This window comes from Salmo trutta, chromosome 19 (assembly GCF_901001165.1).
Source record: "Salmo trutta chromosome 19, fSalTru1.1, whole genome shotgun sequence".
NCBI classification, from domain to species: Eukaryota; Metazoa; Chordata; class Actinopteri; order Salmoniformes; family Salmonidae; genus Salmo; species Salmo trutta.
Window position 1 is genome coordinate 54,216,921 of NC_042975.1, and position 18,299 is coordinate 54,235,219.

At 39.2% G+C, this 18,299-nt stretch overlaps 1 protein-coding gene across 2 annotated transcripts in view; it reads right to left on the reverse strand.

Moving 5' to 3' along the window:
• tpst1l (tyrosylprotein sulfotransferase 1, like) overlaps positions 1-17,777 on the reverse strand; it is a 33,320-nt gene extending 15,543 nt beyond the window's left edge. The window contains exons 1-2 of one of the 2 annotated variants that reach the window (XM_029701759.1): positions 17,223-17,777; positions 16,856-16,927 (exon numbers count right to left, since the gene is read on the reverse strand). The gene's annotated coding sequence lies outside the window, so the exon portion shown is untranslated. Of the gene's footprint in view, positions 1-16,855; positions 16,972-17,222 lie in introns of both variants that reach the window. The other variant, XM_029701761.1, reaches the window with a different exon arrangement.
• Between the last annotated feature and the right edge of the window lie 522 nt (positions 17,778-18,299).

Below are 18,299 nucleotides of genomic sequence, written 5' to 3' on the forward strand. Positions count from 1 at the left end.
CTAAGTTTTGTAGATTTTATCCTTCGCCAAAGTAAAAAAATATATGTTTTGTTTTAACGGAGTGCAACGGGGAATTGAGTTATTGTACACGTACTTCAGCGTAGGCGCTCCCCTAACGGAAATATGCAAATATCTGCTAGAACACACCAATAGGATCTCGCTAATTCATGCGTGGCTCTAACCCCCTTCCTTGCTTGTTCTGCTCACTATGGCTAATTTGTTCCCATTGGAAACGACAGGCTGTGGTCTATCTTGAGTTAGTTGTAAATTCCCTTTGATACGTAGACACTTTCACAGTACGACATGAAGATTGGCTGAAACTGCTTCTCCATAGAAATCCCGATCACACTTGTCGGCGATGTCGCAGCGACGTTGGCTATTCTCATGCGTAGAAACACATAATCAGGTCTAAAAGGTAGTCTCGCTCCGAACTGCGCATGGGCAGGCTGTCAAATTAAAGGCACTCCTTCGATATAAAGTTGTTTTTTACTAAAATAAAAACGTACTTAAATGTAACAACTTGGTTTATAGTAATCACAGTAGAGAACAACGATCAGCTAGCCGTTGCTACCTCACCACTCATACACCGGAGAAAAACCGGAACCTGATTCCTCATGAGGAGAAATTGAGGAATCTGCACATTCGGTTGATTCAGAAAATCCAGTCAATAGCACCACTCCCAAAAAGACACAAATAATTGTCTTTGCGTGAACTCCAGGTCAACATTGTTTTTTATTTTTTTTATATATATTTTTTTAATTCTCCAGGTCAACAATCGATGCTGTCTCTGCAAAGATAAACGAAAGAGCCAATGGTCTGGAGAAAATTATACACGAAAAATCGTTGACCTCTTGACCTCTCTGAATCATGCATAAAATAGTATCTAAAAGCTTAAACTTGCAAACACTGCTTCTTCTGATAAATGCACTGCACAGGAGAAAACCATAGCTGACATGCAAGAGCACTTATCTAAGGCAGAGCGATACAGGAGAAGGTCGGGGCTACGGCTTTACCCGGGGACAACGGTGAGAATGTGAAGCGCATAGTAGGTGGCACCGGACTTCTCCGATGGATATATGGACATGGCTGTGGATGTCACTCATCGTATTGGGATGAAGGAAGATGCCATCGGCAGCCGCTCGATCATCAACCAGTTTGCTTTTCGCACAGCGAGAGATGCAGTTTGGGAGAAAGCAATGGAAAGAAAGCAAAGGAAAGCACCTTTCCGAAAGATAAAGAATTTAGATTCAGTGAGGACCTGACTACAGCAGCAAGAAAGGCAAAGTTGTGGCCTCTCGTCCAACAGGCACAAAATCAAGGAAAGGGTGGATACTACATGGGAATCAGAGCCTTCTTCGCGGATGTAAAATAAATACTACCGGGGTGATTTGTTCCGCCGGTAGGTTTACAAGGTAGCCCCTTCCCCACAGCAAACTGAGCGTTCTAGTTTTGAATTGTGGTGTTTTGGCTTACAAGTTAAGACTTTGTTAATACATATATGAAGCAACTTTTTTTAGAGAGGGTGGAGTTGAGTTTGCATAGGATGTTTCTTTCTATTCTGTATATATGGACTTGAAGTTTATGTCAATCAATGCCAGGGGGATACGAAACCTGTTGAGAGAAGCAATTTTTAGATTTTCTTTTGTAAGGACTGCAACACAGATCTTGTATTCGTTCAAGAAACACATTCATGCAAAGATATAATTGTTGGAAAACTCAGTGGGGCAGTGACATTTTTTTTGGCCCACGGGACTAATCATTCAACTGGGGTTGCAATTTTAAATGGACATTTTTCTTTACTCAAATGGACACCAATGGACATTGGCCAGTAGCGGTCATCAACCACAAGGAGAGATTATTTGTGTTGTGTAATGTATATGGATATTGTTCTAGTCCTCCAAATGACTTACTTCTAGAGGAAATTCAGGAAATTCTTAAGTCTTCTGAGAAAATATCCATCCAGTCAGATTATAGTTGGTGGGAATTTTAATATAGTTTATTATAAAGAGACTGATAGATTGCCCCATAGGCCTAACATTGGTGTGAACAAATTGGTGAATTTCTGCCAAAGCCTGGACTTAATTGACATATGGAGAGTTAAAAACCTGGAGAGAAACCATACACATGGAGTAATAGAGATCGTTCACTACAATCAAGAATTGACTTGTGGGTGATAACCTGCAGTCTTGAGTTCAACACTGTAGAGGTAAAAAAAAACTGTCTGCAGTCCTGACGGATCATAAAGTCATATGGCTGACTAAGAATGTGCAGTAATGATGATAAGAAATACTCTGGTGGTTATTGGAAATTAAATAACTCATTGTTATTGCATGATGATTTAAAAAATGTGATTAAGAATATAATTTCTGTTTACTGGAATTTAGCTACATCTAATGCAGAATATGGGAAATATTGGGACCTGCTGAAATGTAAAATCCGCTCAGCCTGTACTACTTATGGAAAACGGCTTGCTTTAAGAAAGGAGATGTGAGGTAGCTGAACTCTATTAGACAATTGCGGATATCACTAGGGATGCACATTTTGGGAATATTCAGAGGTGGGAATCAACAAGGAATATGGGAATATGGGAATTAACAGAAATATATGCAAATTAATATTAATACCATTTAAATGTAGATGTTTTTTGCATTGGATATATTTACCATATCATATGGAGTCAAACATAAACCTTTTACCTTACCATAAGTAGACATAATTGCAAATGATTAAATCCTTCCAATATAAAAAAAACTATCTAGTTACGAATTGAATTTTAATTAAATGAGTTGACTTCACATGGGATGATTTCACTGAACAACAAAAGAAAGGGAATATTGAATGATCCCCAATGATCCATCGCATCTCCCAAAAATGTTTTCAACATACATCTGTAAAATGATAGTCGCTCTGAGGTGGCTGATGTTGGTGGGATTTGGAGGATGATGGAGGCAACAGGGGAAAGAGCCTCAGATCCACAAAGTCCCTTCCACCAGGTGGCTGATGAGATATGTTGGCACGACTGCCATATTGCATCTCCATCCCAAAGCCCTTGCTTGGAAGTATACTTTGCCAGACTGCCAAGAACCTTGCCCTCATCCAGGCCAAGGTGGCGAGACACAGTAGTGATGACACCATAGGCCTTGTTGATCTCTGCACCAGACAGGATGCTCTTGCCAGCATACTTGGTGTCCAACATGTACGCTGTGTCGTGTATGGGCTTCAGGTAGAAGTCTTCACGCATTTTGATGCATTTCAGAACTGCAGTTTCCTCTGCTTGGAGCAACAGTGAAGTAGGCAGGCCAGTGTGTATTTATTCTCTTACATCTGCAAGCAGAGTCTGAACATCAGACAGGATGGCATTGTCTCCCTCAAATCTGTGCAATGGCTACTGCTATAGGTTTCAGGAGTTTCAGGCTGCTTACCACTCTCTCCCAAAATACATCATCCGCGAGGATCCTCTTGATGGGGCTGTCCATGCCGGCAGACTGTGATATGGCCATTTCTTGGAGAGACTCTTTCCCCTCCAGGAGACTGTCAAACATGATGACAACACCCCCCCAACGGGTGTTGCTGGGCAGCTTCAATGTGGTGCTCTTATTCTTCTCACTTTGCTTGGTGAGGTAGATTGCTGCTATAACTTGATGACCCTTTACATACCTAACCATTTCCTTGGCTCTCTTGTAGAGTGTATCCATTGTTTTCAGTGCCATGATATCCTTGAGGAGCAGATTAAATGCATGAGCAGCACAGCCAATGGGTGTGATGTGAGGGTAGGACTCCTCCACTTTAGACCAAGCAGCCTTCATTTTCGCAGCATTGTCTGTCACCAATACCTTCTGTGGTCCAAGGTCATTGATTGCCTTCAGCTCATCTGCAATGTAGTGGCCGGTGTGTCTGTTGTCCCTTGTGTCTGTGCTCTTGTAGAATACTGGTTGCGGGGTGAAGATTATGTAGTTAATTATTCCTTGGCCACGAACATTCGACCACCCATCAGAGATGATTGCAATACAGTGTGCTTTCTCTATGATTTGCTTGACCTTCACTTGAACTCTGCATCCAGTAAATTAAGAGATAAAGCATATCTAGTTGGAGGGGTGTATGCTGGGCGAAGAACATTTAGAAATCTCTTCCAATACACATTGCCTGTGAGCATCAGAGGTGAACCAGTTGCATACACAGCTCGAGCAAGACTTTCATCAGCATTTATCTGACTATGTTCCTCCATTGAGTGAAAAAAACTTCTGATTCCAGGAGGACCATGAGCTGTTGCTATCGATGAGGTGTCTGATTCATAATTTTCACCTCAAATAGAAGTAGATGGACTTTTGTCAGAGGTTGCTTGTTGTGAGCACAAAGGGAACTTTATGCACTTGCCCAGATGATTCTGCATCTTTGTTGCATTCTTCACATATAATTTGGCACAGTATTTGCAAATGTACACAGCTTTTCCATCTACATTAGCTGCAGTGAAATGTCTCCACACATCAGATAGTGCCCGTGGCATTTTCCTGTTAAGATTAGAAAAAATGAGTAAAAATAAATAAATACAATTCCATGTACAGATAAATAGTTAAGCAGTTAGATTAAACAACTCCTTTGTAAGATAAATGTGTTAAAATGAAACATGTATGGAAACAGGTGAATTAACACTCAGTTCGCAGGCTCAAGCAAGCTAAAACCCACATGGTAGCAAAAACTAACTAGCAGAAATTGCTAACAAGTTAGACATGATTTAAACACACTTTGCTGTAGGCTACTATTTACTAGTTAACAAAAAATCATGTATGTCATAAAATATTTTCACCCCACCCAGTATTGTAATCAAAACTTACCAGAAAGCATGTTGGCTCAGACAGTGTAGTAGTGTGGGCTCAATTGCATCTCATTAGTGTGCAAGATCTTGAGAATCAGCTGTACATGTGATGGAAGAGTGCACTGCACATGTGATAGAAGAATGCACTGTGCATGCAGAGGGTTGCAATTCCATTGAATTGGGGATAGTTTAACCAAAATATGCCACAAAACCGAGAATTGCCTTGTGTATCCCCAAAAAAGGTTCACTGTTATCAGCAATTTTGTTTGTTCAATTTATGCAAAATTTCCGGGCTTAACTTCCCATGGAAAATTTCCAGAAATTTACCGGAAAATATCCGACCCCTTTTCCAATCCTAGATATCACAGAGATTGAGTATCTTGATCTTAATGAGAAAGCTAAATTGAATGATTTTACAGAATCAACTAGATACATTTTATAAGGAAAAGGCTAGAGGAGCCTTCATAATATCCAGAAAACAATGTCTTGAAAAAGGTGAAAAGAACAATAGATACTATTTTTTATTTGGAAAATAGGAGAGGGGAACTCAACACACTTCGGAAATGTAAGATTAATAGGGTGACCTGAGGATAGAGAGTTGTTATCAGACTTTACCACTAAGTTTTATGAGAATGTTTACTCCTTAGATAACAGTTTGAGTGACTAAGAATCTCCTTGATTCTATAGACAATGTTAACTCCGTTAGTGAAGAATTCAATCAGTCTTGTCAAGATTTATCCATTATGGACATCCAATATGGGGTTGCTCAATGAAAAAAATAACAAATCTCCAGGTTGTGATGGATTAACCTCTGAATTTTACAAAACCTTCTGAAGAAATTGCAAAATTTTTACTTGAAACCTTTAATGAGGCTATAAAGGGAGAACTACCTGCCTCTCTGAAGTAAGGGGTTGTTACTCTTATACCTAAACCACACAAGGATCTGTTAAATATTGATAATTGGCGTCTAATCACACTCCTAAATAAGGACTACAAAATTATAGCCTCAATCTTTGCAAAAAGGTTAAAGTCATGCTTGAATGATCTGATTGATTAATGACAATCAGGGTTTATGAAAGGGCACCATATATCTAATAATCTGAGACTGGTGATAGACTTGGTTGAGTATTTTCCCTTCCCTGTAGCTCCGTTGGTAGAGCATGGTGTTTGCAACGCCAGGGTTGTGGGTTCGATTCCCACGGGGGGCCAGCACAGAAAAAAATGTATGAAATTGTATGAAATGTATGCAGTCGCTCTGGATGAGAGCGTCTGCTAAATTACTTAAATGTAAAAAAAATATTTTGATCTATTGGATGACTTCCCTGTTATCTTATTTTGGGATATTCAGAAAGCATTTGATACCTTATGTCCCAATTTTATCTTTGACTTAAGCATTTTAAGATTGGTAATTTGTGTTGTTATTCGAACTCTGTATAATGGTGGCAATAGCTATATCAAACTCTGTCATGGAACACCCTCAAGGTTTAACATTTACAAAGGAATACGACAAGGTTGTCCAATCTCAACTTCTGTATTTTTGTCAATATCTCAAATCGTATGCTCATTAGTTTATCAAAGTCAATTTGAAGGCATTATTCATTCCAGGCCTGAGAGATCAAAATATCCCAACTGGCAGATGACACCTCACTTTTTTTTGACAAATGTGTCACAAGTTAGATTAGCATTGGATATTGTGAAGCAGTACTCCAAAATCTCAGGTTTGGTGTTATGTCTTTCCAAATGTGAGATGTTTGTTCTGAAAGGAGCTGTCAATCCAGCAGATTGTAACATCTCTGAAAAAGATACTGTAACCTACCTCGGTGTAAAGATCACCAAAAATCTTAAGGCTGTGAATGATCTTAATTTGAATCCTGTAACTGAATCTGTCCCAAAAAAAAGTATCATCATGGTTAAGGAGGGATTTAAGTCTTCAAGGAAGTGTGCTTTTATCCAAAGCTGAGGGGCTAAATTTTTTCTTCTATTGACATTCCCAAATCCACTTGCTGTACCTTTTTAGATAGGCTTTGTATAACTTCATGTGAAAAAAAAACAAGTCACAAAAGATGAAAAGAGATGGTATCACCAACAGCATTTGTGATGGCGGTCTAAATGTCTTAGACTTCACTCTCTTTAATCAGATATCAAAAGTCAACAGGGTTTAAAGGTACTTAAATCTTCATAGTTTCTGGAATATTATTCCTCATTTTGTTTTTCAGAAGCTCGGAGGCCTTACTTTTTTACTACATTGTCCCTATATTGTGCGTAAACTTCCTGTGAAATTGGCGGCTTTTCACAAGCAGGCTTTAATGTGCTGGACTTTGCTGTACTTCTCAACTTCTCACCTCAAATGTTTTATATGGATTAATGGATCGATATTACATAGAAACAAGATGTTATTTTACCGTAACTGGTTCTCAAAAGCATTGTCCTTGTCAGACAATTAGTTAGTATTAGTGGGAATCTATTTACGCGGAGAGAATTTATGGAAATATACAACTTTGAGGTTTCATGCAAGGAATATGACTGTTATAAAAGCTATACCTAGTGGGATAAAATCTTTACTTCAGAATAATGCATATTTTGGAACATCTATTGTAAGCGATATCCAGGTGAATGGCATAGGTTTACTAGATAAGATACTCAACATTCGTTTATTAAGGGATAATTTCTACAGAAAGTCTATTCCCTCTGATATTTTGTTGGGATTCATTGTTTGATGTAAACTGGCGCTGTGCTTGGCTCACGCCACACACATTTATGGTGACCAATAAAGTAAAGGAGATCTCCTTTAAGATTATCCATAGATTCTATCCGTGTAATAGCTTGATTTCTAAATATATTCCTGATGTTACCAGTGAATGCAGATTTTGTGAACTAGAAACTGAATCTATTGAACATTTATTCTGTAATTGTTTACATAATGAAGTGTTCTGATGTAAAACTATATCTTGGCAACAAAATGCAAGCAACCATTGAAATATCTAAGTTTGACATATTTTATTACACTGATTCCACAAATGAACGTGAGTAGGTCATAAATCTCTTATTTTGAAACATTTTCATTCACAAATCAACATTTCTGAAGAAAAAGCCCCTTCATTTAAAAAAATCTGATTTGGGAAACTATTTAGAATCATTAAAGCGTATACAAAACAAAATGTAAAAAATATGTATTCGCTACATGTCTGTATTTTAATTGACATAATGTGGATTTGTATTTTATTTTAAAAACATGTATCTAATTTTTTTGTGGACTCCCTCTGGCTGTTCTGTTTCTTGTGTTTTGCATGTTACTGTTTAATAAAATACAAAATAAATAGAAAGGTTCGAGAGGATCAGAACCGCAATATATAATTGGTAAATTGTGACTTATTTAAAAATTAGTCATTATTTATGATGCAAGGTGATATGTAAACTATATAGAATACAGAAACACCCCTTTTTCAGGACCCTGTCTTTCAAAGATAATTCGTAAAAATCAAAATAACTTCACAGATCTTCATTGTGAACGGTTTAAACACTGTTTCCCATGCTTGTTCAATGAACCATGAACAATTAATGAACATGCACCTGTGGAACGGTCGTTAAGACACTAACAGCTTACAGACGGTAGGAAATTAAGGTCACAATTATGAAAACAAAGGACACTAAAGAGACCTTTCTACTGACTCTGAAAAACACAGAAAGAAAGATGCCCAGGGTCCCTGCTCATCTGTGTGAACGTGCCTTAGGCATGCTGCAAGGAGGCATGAAGACTGCAGATGTGGCCAGGGCAATAAATTGCAATGTCCGTACTGTGAGACGCCTAAGACAGCGCTACAGGGAGACAGGACGGACAGCTGATCGGCCTCGCAGTGGCAGACTACGTGTAACAACACCTGCAGAGGATCAGTATATCAGAACATCACACCTGCGGGACAGGTACAGGATGGCAACAACAATTGCCCGAGTTACACCAGGAACGCACAATCCCTCCATCAGTGCTCAGACTGTCCGCAATAGGCTGAGAGAGGCTGGACTGAGGGCTTGTAGGCCTGTTGTAAGGAAGGTCCTTGCCAGACATCACCAGCAACAACGTCGCCTATGGGCACAAACCCACCGTAGCTGGACCAGACAGGACTGTCAAAAAGTGCTCTTCACTGACGAGTCGCGGTTTTGTCTCACCAGGGGTGATGGTCGGATTCGTGTTTATCGTCGAAGGAATGAGCGTTAAACCGAGGCCTGTACTCTGGAGCGGGATCGATTTGGAGGTGTGTCCGTCATGGTCTGGGGTGGTGTGTCACAGCATCATCGGACTGAGCTTGTTGTCATTGCAGGCAATCTCAACGCTGTGCGTTACAGGGAAGACATCCTCCTCCCTCATGTGGTACCCTTCCTGCAGGCTCATCCTGACATGACCCTCCAGCATGACAATGCCACCAGCCATACTGCTCGTTCTGTGCGTGATTTCCTGCAAGACAGGAATGTCAGTGTTCTGCCATGGCCAGCGAAGAGCCCGGATCTCAATCCCATTGAGCACGTCTGGGACCTGTTGGATCGGAGGGTTAGGGCTAGGGCCCTTCCCCTCAGAAATGTCCGGGAACTTGCAGATGACTTGATGGAAGAGTGGGGTAACATCTCACAGCAAGAACTGGCAAATCTGGTGCAGTCCATGAGGAGGAGATGCACTGCAGTAATTAATGCAGCTGGTGGCCACCATATACTGACTGTTACTTTTGATTTTGACCCCCCCTTTGTTCAGGGACACATTATTCCATTTCTGTTAGTCACATGTCTGTGGAACTTGTTCAGTTTGTCTCAGTTATTGAATCTTATGTTCATACAAATACCTACACATGTTAAGTTTGCTGAAAATAAACGCAGTTGACAGTGAGAGGACGTTTCTTTTTTGCTGAGTTTAGATCAGTCAGTCATTTTGATTCTCTGGAAAACAGCCACTCTTTTCATGCCATTTTGCCCAGTGGGTGGTGCTATATGTCAGGAACGTAATTTAATGAAAATGAATAGCTAGCCAGCTACTTAACCCTGTTGCTCAAAGCTAATGTTATAAACAGTCCGCTAGCTTCATCTGGCTAGTGAGGCTCGACCGGACCAGGTTATGTGTTGTGAAGCTATCCACAATAAGGATTAGGCACAATAGTGGAATTTGCAGTTTGCCTTTAAAATAAAAGTATATCATTGACAGTGATGCAAATGTATACAAATAGTATAATTATGCCATACTTTTATTTTGAAGGCTAACCGCAAGGTCCACTATTGTGGCTAATCCTTATTGTGGCTAGCTTCACATAGATGGGTCCGACCACCATTAATCAAATAAGAACTGTCTTATAAATTAGGGTTATTTTAGATGACACCTAGCTATGTAGTTAGCTAGCTAACTATAAAGCTACTGAAACAGATGTTTTGCTATGTTTTAGGGGAAGACCATTGTTAGCATCCATGAGCTAGCTAGATTTTTTATGACCAGCACTATAAGATGCGCGAGACAACTTTACCAGCATCATAGCATACGTATCAAGGAATGTTGTGACATATGAAATTCGAGTGATAGTGTAATCAATGTGTAATAACTACGTTAAATTATGAACGCGTTAAATTATTGTGTGACGTGCAGTCATATTCAGGTCCTGATTGGTCAACAAGCTTATTTGACACGTCAAATAGTGTTTGTTGACACGCAAAGACCCAAACGGTGTTCCATAGACATCCTGGATGAGAATGAAATTACTGAACAAATTAACAATGAAACAGCACAGCAAGTAAGTGAAAGAAATACGTTTTGATTATGTTTTACTGGTAATGGGGACATACGTAAATGCCAACAAAATACATTTTTGTGTGTGAGTGTGTAATCTTTATTTAACTAGGCAAGTCAGTTAAGAATATATTCTTATTTCAATGACGGCCCGGACGACGCTGTGCCAATTGTGCGCCGCCCTATGGGACTCCCAATCACGGCCAGATGTGAAACAGCCTGGATTCGAACCAGGGACTGTTGTTACACCTCTTGCACTGAGATGCAGTGCCTTAGACCGCTGCGTCCATGTGTGTGCGGTAACTATTTAACTGTACTAGAATGCTTAAAAGGCCACAATTTTTTTATATCGGTTATCGGTATGTTTTTTTTTGGCAAGGAAAATATTGGATATCAGCCAAAAATGTCATATCGGTGCATCACTATTTCCAATAAGGCATGACATAAGAAATAAATACAACATTCTGTTGAAACAAGGCTTGTATAGCTCTATTGTTGTTGAATGGATTAAAAGAAAAACAAATCTTTCCTACTGATGAGTCAACAAGGTTAATTGTAGGTATGTTCTGAGGGTCAGGTCTTGACACGTTCTGAATAATGAAGCAACACTTGAGGGAATGGCATCTAAAACAATTGCAAAATCTTTAGGTGTTACAGGGACCTTGTAAAGTAATAATAATTCCTTAATATCAAGTAAAAGACCCTCTGCATTTACAAGTTGGCTCACCAATAGGATATTTTTTCGGAACTAATATTCTAAAAACAAATAAGCATTTTTATACAATATGTCCCGATTATTCCATATATAATACCTGTGTGGAGAAACATTTTGCTTATAAATTAAAGACCATGACTGTCACGTCCTGACCATAGAAAGCTTTTATTTTCTATGGTAGAGTAGGTCAGGGCGTGACAGGGGGGTTTTGTCTAGTTTATTAATGTCTGTTGGTTCTAGTTTCTTTTTTCTATGTTGTGGGTTTTGTCTAGTTTATGTATTTCTATGTGGGTTCTAGTTTCTGTATTTCTATGTTGTTTTTTGGGATGATCTCCAATTAGAGGCAGCTGGTCATCATTGTCTCTAATTGGAGATCATATTTAAGTTGTTGTTTTTCCCACTAGGTTTTGTGGGAGATTATTTTGAGTTAGTGTATGTTGCACCTCTTCGTCACGGTTTGTTGTTTTGTTTATTAGTTTATTTGTATGCCTTGCATAGTTTCACAGTTAAAATAAAATGTGGAACGATACACACGCTGCGCCTTGATCCGCTCCTTCATACGACAAACGTGACAATGACAAGAAAACCTGCAGATGAAAAGCAGAGTTTCACTGGAATTTTGTCAAAATTATAATTGCAAACCATAATGAAGTTAAGTCCACCAAAAGTAGAGAAGACATGATGAGGAATAAAGTTCCACAAAGAAGTGGGTCTTCTTAGGAATTGTTATATCCAATTGATCTTAAAAGTATTAAGGTAGTAAAGTCCAGAAAATTCAGCCCACCATACTCATAAGTGTTCATTACAACAGTTTTCCTAATGTAATGGGTACACTTTCCCCACAGAAAGTTGAAAAGCATCTGTTCTATCTCTTTGCTTATTTTACTGTCAAGATATAAAGATAGAGGGGCATATGTTAATCTAGAGATACCTTTAGGACTCTTCCTTTAAAGGTAAGTCCCTCTGTAGCCATTGATCTAGCTTCATCTGGGTTTTTTAAATAAGAGGGTTAAAATTTAGTAAGCCTCTAGACTTCTGATCCTTAGTAATGGTTATGCCTAAATATGTAAGTTCTTCTTTCACTGGAATACCATATTATGAAGGTGCCACACAATCTTTGACAGCCATGAGTTCACATAGAATCCTTTTCCAAAGCATCTCACTAGCGTCTTTCAGAAAAAGTGTAGTATTGTCAGCCAGCTGGCTTATAATTTCTTTATCAGCCATGGAAATACCTTGTACAGGACTATTATTTAAAGAATTGGTAAGAAGTTGGGTGATTAGTAAAAAAATAGATAAGACAACCTTGCCTAATTCCTCTCTTTAACTCAAATCTAGGTGAGGTGCCATGTTTCAGTTTGATAGAGTTGTTACCATTCGTATAGAGTCTTAATAGCCTTACAGAAAGAAATCCCTAAAGCCAAATTTCTCAAGGAAGTGAAAGAGGAACTGATGCTCCACTGTGTCAAATGCTTTATAAAAATCCAAAAATAATATGAATCTATTCTTGGTTATTAGGTCTGAGTAGTCAAGTATGTCTGATATTGTTAGAAATATGTCTGTTCCTCATTGTGTTTCATCAATGATTGCATCCAGGACTTCTTTAATTATTTAGTAGTAAGGCTAATATCATTATTAAGAAGACAAATTGGACGGCAGTTATCGATGAGCATCACTTCTTTTTTAGGCTTAGGTATCAGTGTTATTAACCCCGACTCATTGTAGGAGGGAGAACATTGTTTTAATACTCTCTCAAAAGACTTCCAAGTAGGAAGGGAGCTACTTGTTCAGAAAATAACGTGTACAATTCTGCTGTAATTCCATCAATACCTGGGGATTTATTGTTCTTTAGAATGTTTGATAGACTCGATAATCTCATCAACTATGATGGGTTTATCACACTGTTTAGATTCTGTATCACTGATAGAGTGAACATTATTCAGTGAGGCAAAAAACATCTGTGGTTTCCTGAGAGTACATAGAGCTATACAATTTCCTGAAAAAATTGCTACAGAAGTTAGCAATTATTTTTGGGTCATCTGTAATAACACCATCAATGTTTAAATTATGGATAGTGTTATTTGTAGAGTGACATTTCTCAAGTCTAAAGAAATAAGATGAAATCTGTTCTCCCTCAAGCCATTTTTTCATTGATCTAATAAAGGTTCCTTCTGCTTTTAATCTATATATATTATCCAGTTTTATTTAATCTATATATATTATCCAGTTTATTTAAATCTATATATATTATCCAATTTATTTTGTAACTCAATCAGTTCCATCTTCTCCTCCCCTGAGGCTGGCTGGGGACATCTGAGAAAGGTAAGTTATCTTAATGATAACCTTTTCCTCCTCAGCTCTTCTCATTTTAACAAGATTACTACCATATTTTCTAAGGTGTTTGGACACCTCAAATTTAAAGAGCTCCCAGTTCTTACAATAAGTTTTTCTTCACAAGCTCTTTCCCAAAAGTGTGAGAGCAGACCTTTAACTATATCACTATTTAATAAGGAGCTATTTGGCTTCCAGTAGGATGCTCTACCAAGGTTAGTATCAGGGGTAAATATTTTGACATCAATGGCCTTATAGTCTGTGAGGGGAGTAGTACACGTTTGTAGTAACACACTCACTTAAATGAGCGGTCTTGTAGTTTGAAGTGTGCCTGCGTGCACAGTGTTAATTCTTACCTGGCTTCAGATATCATGCTAAAAGTCAAGTTAATTCTACTGTGCAATCTAGAGCAAGACACTGGGGTTTCTCTAAAATGTTCCCAGACCCGCCATTGGATCCTGGACAATGGCTGAAGAGTCACATTTTTGTTTAGCCTGCGCTTTGCAGGCTGTATAGAAAACTCACCTAGAGGCACAGAATGGCCGAAACATCACAACGCGCAGCCTCCACAAACACCTTGAAAACTTACTCTATACAGTAACCTCTGTCACGACCTACTACTCTTTCCCATAGGCTGTATGACAGCATCAGCAGTTAGCTACCAACAGCTGGCAGACATGTTTACATTTGGTTAGTTTTAGCAGTGTTATTTATATGGAAGATGTGAGCTAAATGCGCTGTAGCTAGCTAACATCAGCATAGACGTAGCTCTGACTTTCATTTAGGACTCAGCATGCTTCAGTTCGGCTGGCAGCTAGCCGAAATTGGCTAGGTGAACCGAACGAGTGCACTCGCATACTCCCTTAAAAAGACCTTCGCTTGAAAAACTAGAAAAAAAAGCGATACCGACGATACCCCCGGACAGGGCCAAACAGGCAGGATATAACCCCACCCACTTTGCCAAAGCACAGACCCCACACCACTAGAGGGATATCTTCAACCACCAACTTACGATCCTAAGACAAGGCCGAGTATAGCCCACAAAGATCTCCGCAACGGCACAACCCAAGGGGGAGCGCAAACCCAGACGTCAGTGACTTAACCCACTCAAGTGACGCACCCCTCCTAGGGACGGCATGGAAGAACACCAGTAAGCCAGTGACTCAGCCCCTGTAATAGAGTTAGAGGCAGACAATCCCAGTGGCGAGAGGGGAACCGGCCAGGCAGCGACAGGGCGGTTCGTTGCTCCAGTGCCTTTCTGTTCACCTTCACACTCCTGGTCCAGACTACACTCAATCATAGGACCTACTGAAGAGATGAGTCCTCAATAAAGACTTAAAAGTTGAGACCGAGTCTGCGTCTCTCACATGGGTAGGCAGACGATTCCATAAAAATGGCGCTCTATAGGAGAAAGCCCTGCCTACAGCTGTTTGCTTAGAAATTCTAGGGACAGTTAGGAGGCCTGCGTCTTGTGACCGTAGCGTACGTGTAGGTATGTACGGCAGGACCAACTGAAGTTTATTAGTGCTTTATCTGGGTAGCCGGAAAGTAGAGCATTACAGTAGTCTAACCTAGAAGTGATAAAAGCATGGATTCATTTTCCTGCATAATTTTTGGACAGAAAGTTTCTGATTTTTGCAATGTTACGTAGATGTAAAAAAAGCTGTCCTTGAAACAGTCTTGATATGTTTGTCAAAAGAGAGACCAGGGTCCAGAGTAACGCCGAGGTCCTTCAGTTTTATTTGAGACGACTGTACAACCATCAAGATTAATTGTCAGATTCAACAGAAGACCTCTTTGTTTCTTGGGACCTAGAACAAGCATCTCTGTTTTGTCCGAGTTTAAAAGTAGAACATTTGCAGCCATCCATTTCCTTATGTCTGAAACACAGGCTTCCAGCGAGTGCAATTTTGGGGCTTCACAGTGTTTCATCGAAATGTACAGCTGTGTGTCATCCGCATAGCAGTGAAATTTAACATTATGTTTTCGAATGACATCCCCAAGAGGTAAAATATATAGTGAAAACAATAGTGGTCCTAAAACAGAACCTTGAGGAACACCGAAATTTACAGTTGATTTGTCAGAGGACAAACCATCCACAGAGACAAACTGATATCTTTCCGACAGATAAGATCTAAACCAGGCCAGAACTTGTCCGTGTAGACCAATTTGGGTTTCCAATCTCTCCAAAAGAATGTGGTGATCGATTGTATCAAAAGCAGCACTAAGGTCTAGGAGCACGAGGACAAATGCAGAGCCTTGGTCTGACGCCATTAAAAGGTAATTTACCACCTTCACAAGTGCAGTCTCAGTGCTATGATGGGGTCTAAAACCAGACTGAAGCATTTCGTATACATTGTTTGTCTTCAGGAAGGCAGTGAGTTGCTGAGCAACAGCTTTTTCAACATTTTTTGAGAGGAATGGGAGATTCGATATAGGCGGATAGTTTTTTATATTTTCTGGGTCAAGGTTTGGGTTTTTCAAAAAAAGCTTTATTACTGCCACTTTTAGTGAATTTGGTACACATCCGGTGGATAGAGATCAGTTTATTATGTTCAACATAGGAGGGCCAAGCACAGGAAGCAGCTCTTTCAGTAGTTTAGTTGGAATAGGATCCAGTATGCAGCTTGAAGGTTTAGAGGCTGTGATTATTTTCATCATTGTGTCAAGAGGTATGGTACTAAAACACTTGAGTGTCTCCCTTGATCCTAGGTCCTGGCAGAGTTGTGCAGACTCATGACAACTGAGCTTTGGAGGAATACGCCGATTTAAAGAGGAGTCCGTAATTTGCTTTCTAATGATCATGATCGTTCCCTCAAAGAAGTTCATGAATTTATCACTGCTGAAGTGAAAGCCATCCTCTCTTGGGGAATGCTGCTTTTTAGTTAGCTTTCCGACAGTATCAAAGATACATTTTGGATTGTTCTTATTTTCCTCAATTAAGTTGGAAAAATAGGATGATCGAGCAGCAGTGAGGGCTCGATACTACACGGTACTGTGTTTCCAAGTTAGTCGGAAGACTTCCAGATTGGCCTGTGACACAAGTTACAGCACATAGAACCACTGTTGGCATGCAAAACATTCAATCAAAACAAAGCGTAACATTTAATAAATAATATAAAATATCAATGCGTCTGACGAATGACAAATTAGCCATCCATTGTGTTATATCATAAATTGTCTTACATGCCGTCAATGTTGTCAAAAGATTATAAACATGTTAAATAAAGTTACTAACCCAGTCAGTCTTTGGGCCACATCCAGGTTCTTTCAGTGGCACACATGAAGCAGTTGTTGGCTTTGTTGAACTCTGAAATCATAGGCTTGAACTGAACATATGGCTGTCCCACACAACTGCATAAAAATAAATGTACATTTACTTTGAATTAAATGTCATTACATATCAGACATTTTTATTATATCCTCAGCCATTTATTTTCAGTTGCTCCATGTGTTCTTGTGAAGGTTCTATATCAATTTGGGAGGGGATGTTGGGGAAGTTCTGTGCAACTTCCTTGGCCATCTACACCAAAAAATTAAATGGAGTTTTTGACCTAATTGTCACAACAGCTAACCATTCATTATTGAAAATATAACTATCAAACCTGCATTAAAGACCCCACAGCTGAAGGTGTCCTGCTGCATGGTGTGAATTATTTCCCCTCCTTTCCACTTTATGTCCGCCCAGTCGTCTTTTCCATGGCAGGATCTTATCATTGAAGGATTCTCTTTTGTAAAAATAAATGGAATTATGATTAGTTATAGGCAAATGACTACACAAGCCAAATGTGTATGCTGTTTTCTTTATCACTATAATCTAGTAGTAATTTATTAGAGGTAATTTCCTTTATGCCCCATTCTACACACAGCCTAAATTATAGGCACTGAACCATTTACAGGAGAATAATAAAAGTAGCATATAGGAGCCAACCCTATCAGAGTGAATAATTGTAGAGCGTTTGTAGACTAAGAAAAAAATATTAAGTGACAGTTATCAGTACGTGCTTAAAGAGTCATATCACAGATGAGTGCCCACCAAATCTATGACAATAGAGAATGAATTGTAAGCACCAAAGTGTGATGTCAAAATATCTGAAAATGTCAGTTGAACAATACTTCTATTTGCAATAGCAATTTATGATATGCAGTTGAGGAATATTCTGTACCAACACTACATGTAGGACGGACATAAGACATTCCCACATACAGTATTTTATTTTTAAATTCACCTTTATTCAACCAGGTAAGCCAGTTGAGAACAAGTTCTCATTTACAACTGCGACCTGGCCAAGATAAAGCCAAGCAGTGTGACACAAACAACAGTTACACATGGAATAAACAAATGTACAGTCAATAACACAATACAAAAGACTATGTACAGTGTGTAAATGAAGTAAGGCAATAAATAGGCCGTAGTGTCAAAATAATTAAAATTTTGCAAATACGAGTGAGATGCGCAGAAGATGAATGTGCAAGTAGAGATACTGTGGTGCAAAGGAGCAAAACATTTTTTAAATAACATGGGGATGAGGTAGTTGAATGGGCTATTTCCAGGTGCAATGATCTGTAAGCTGCTCTGATAGCTGATGCTTAAAGATAGTGAGGGAGATATGAGTCTCCAGCTTCAGTAATTTTTGCAATTTGTTCCAGTCATTGGCAGCAGAGAACTGGAAGGAAAGGCG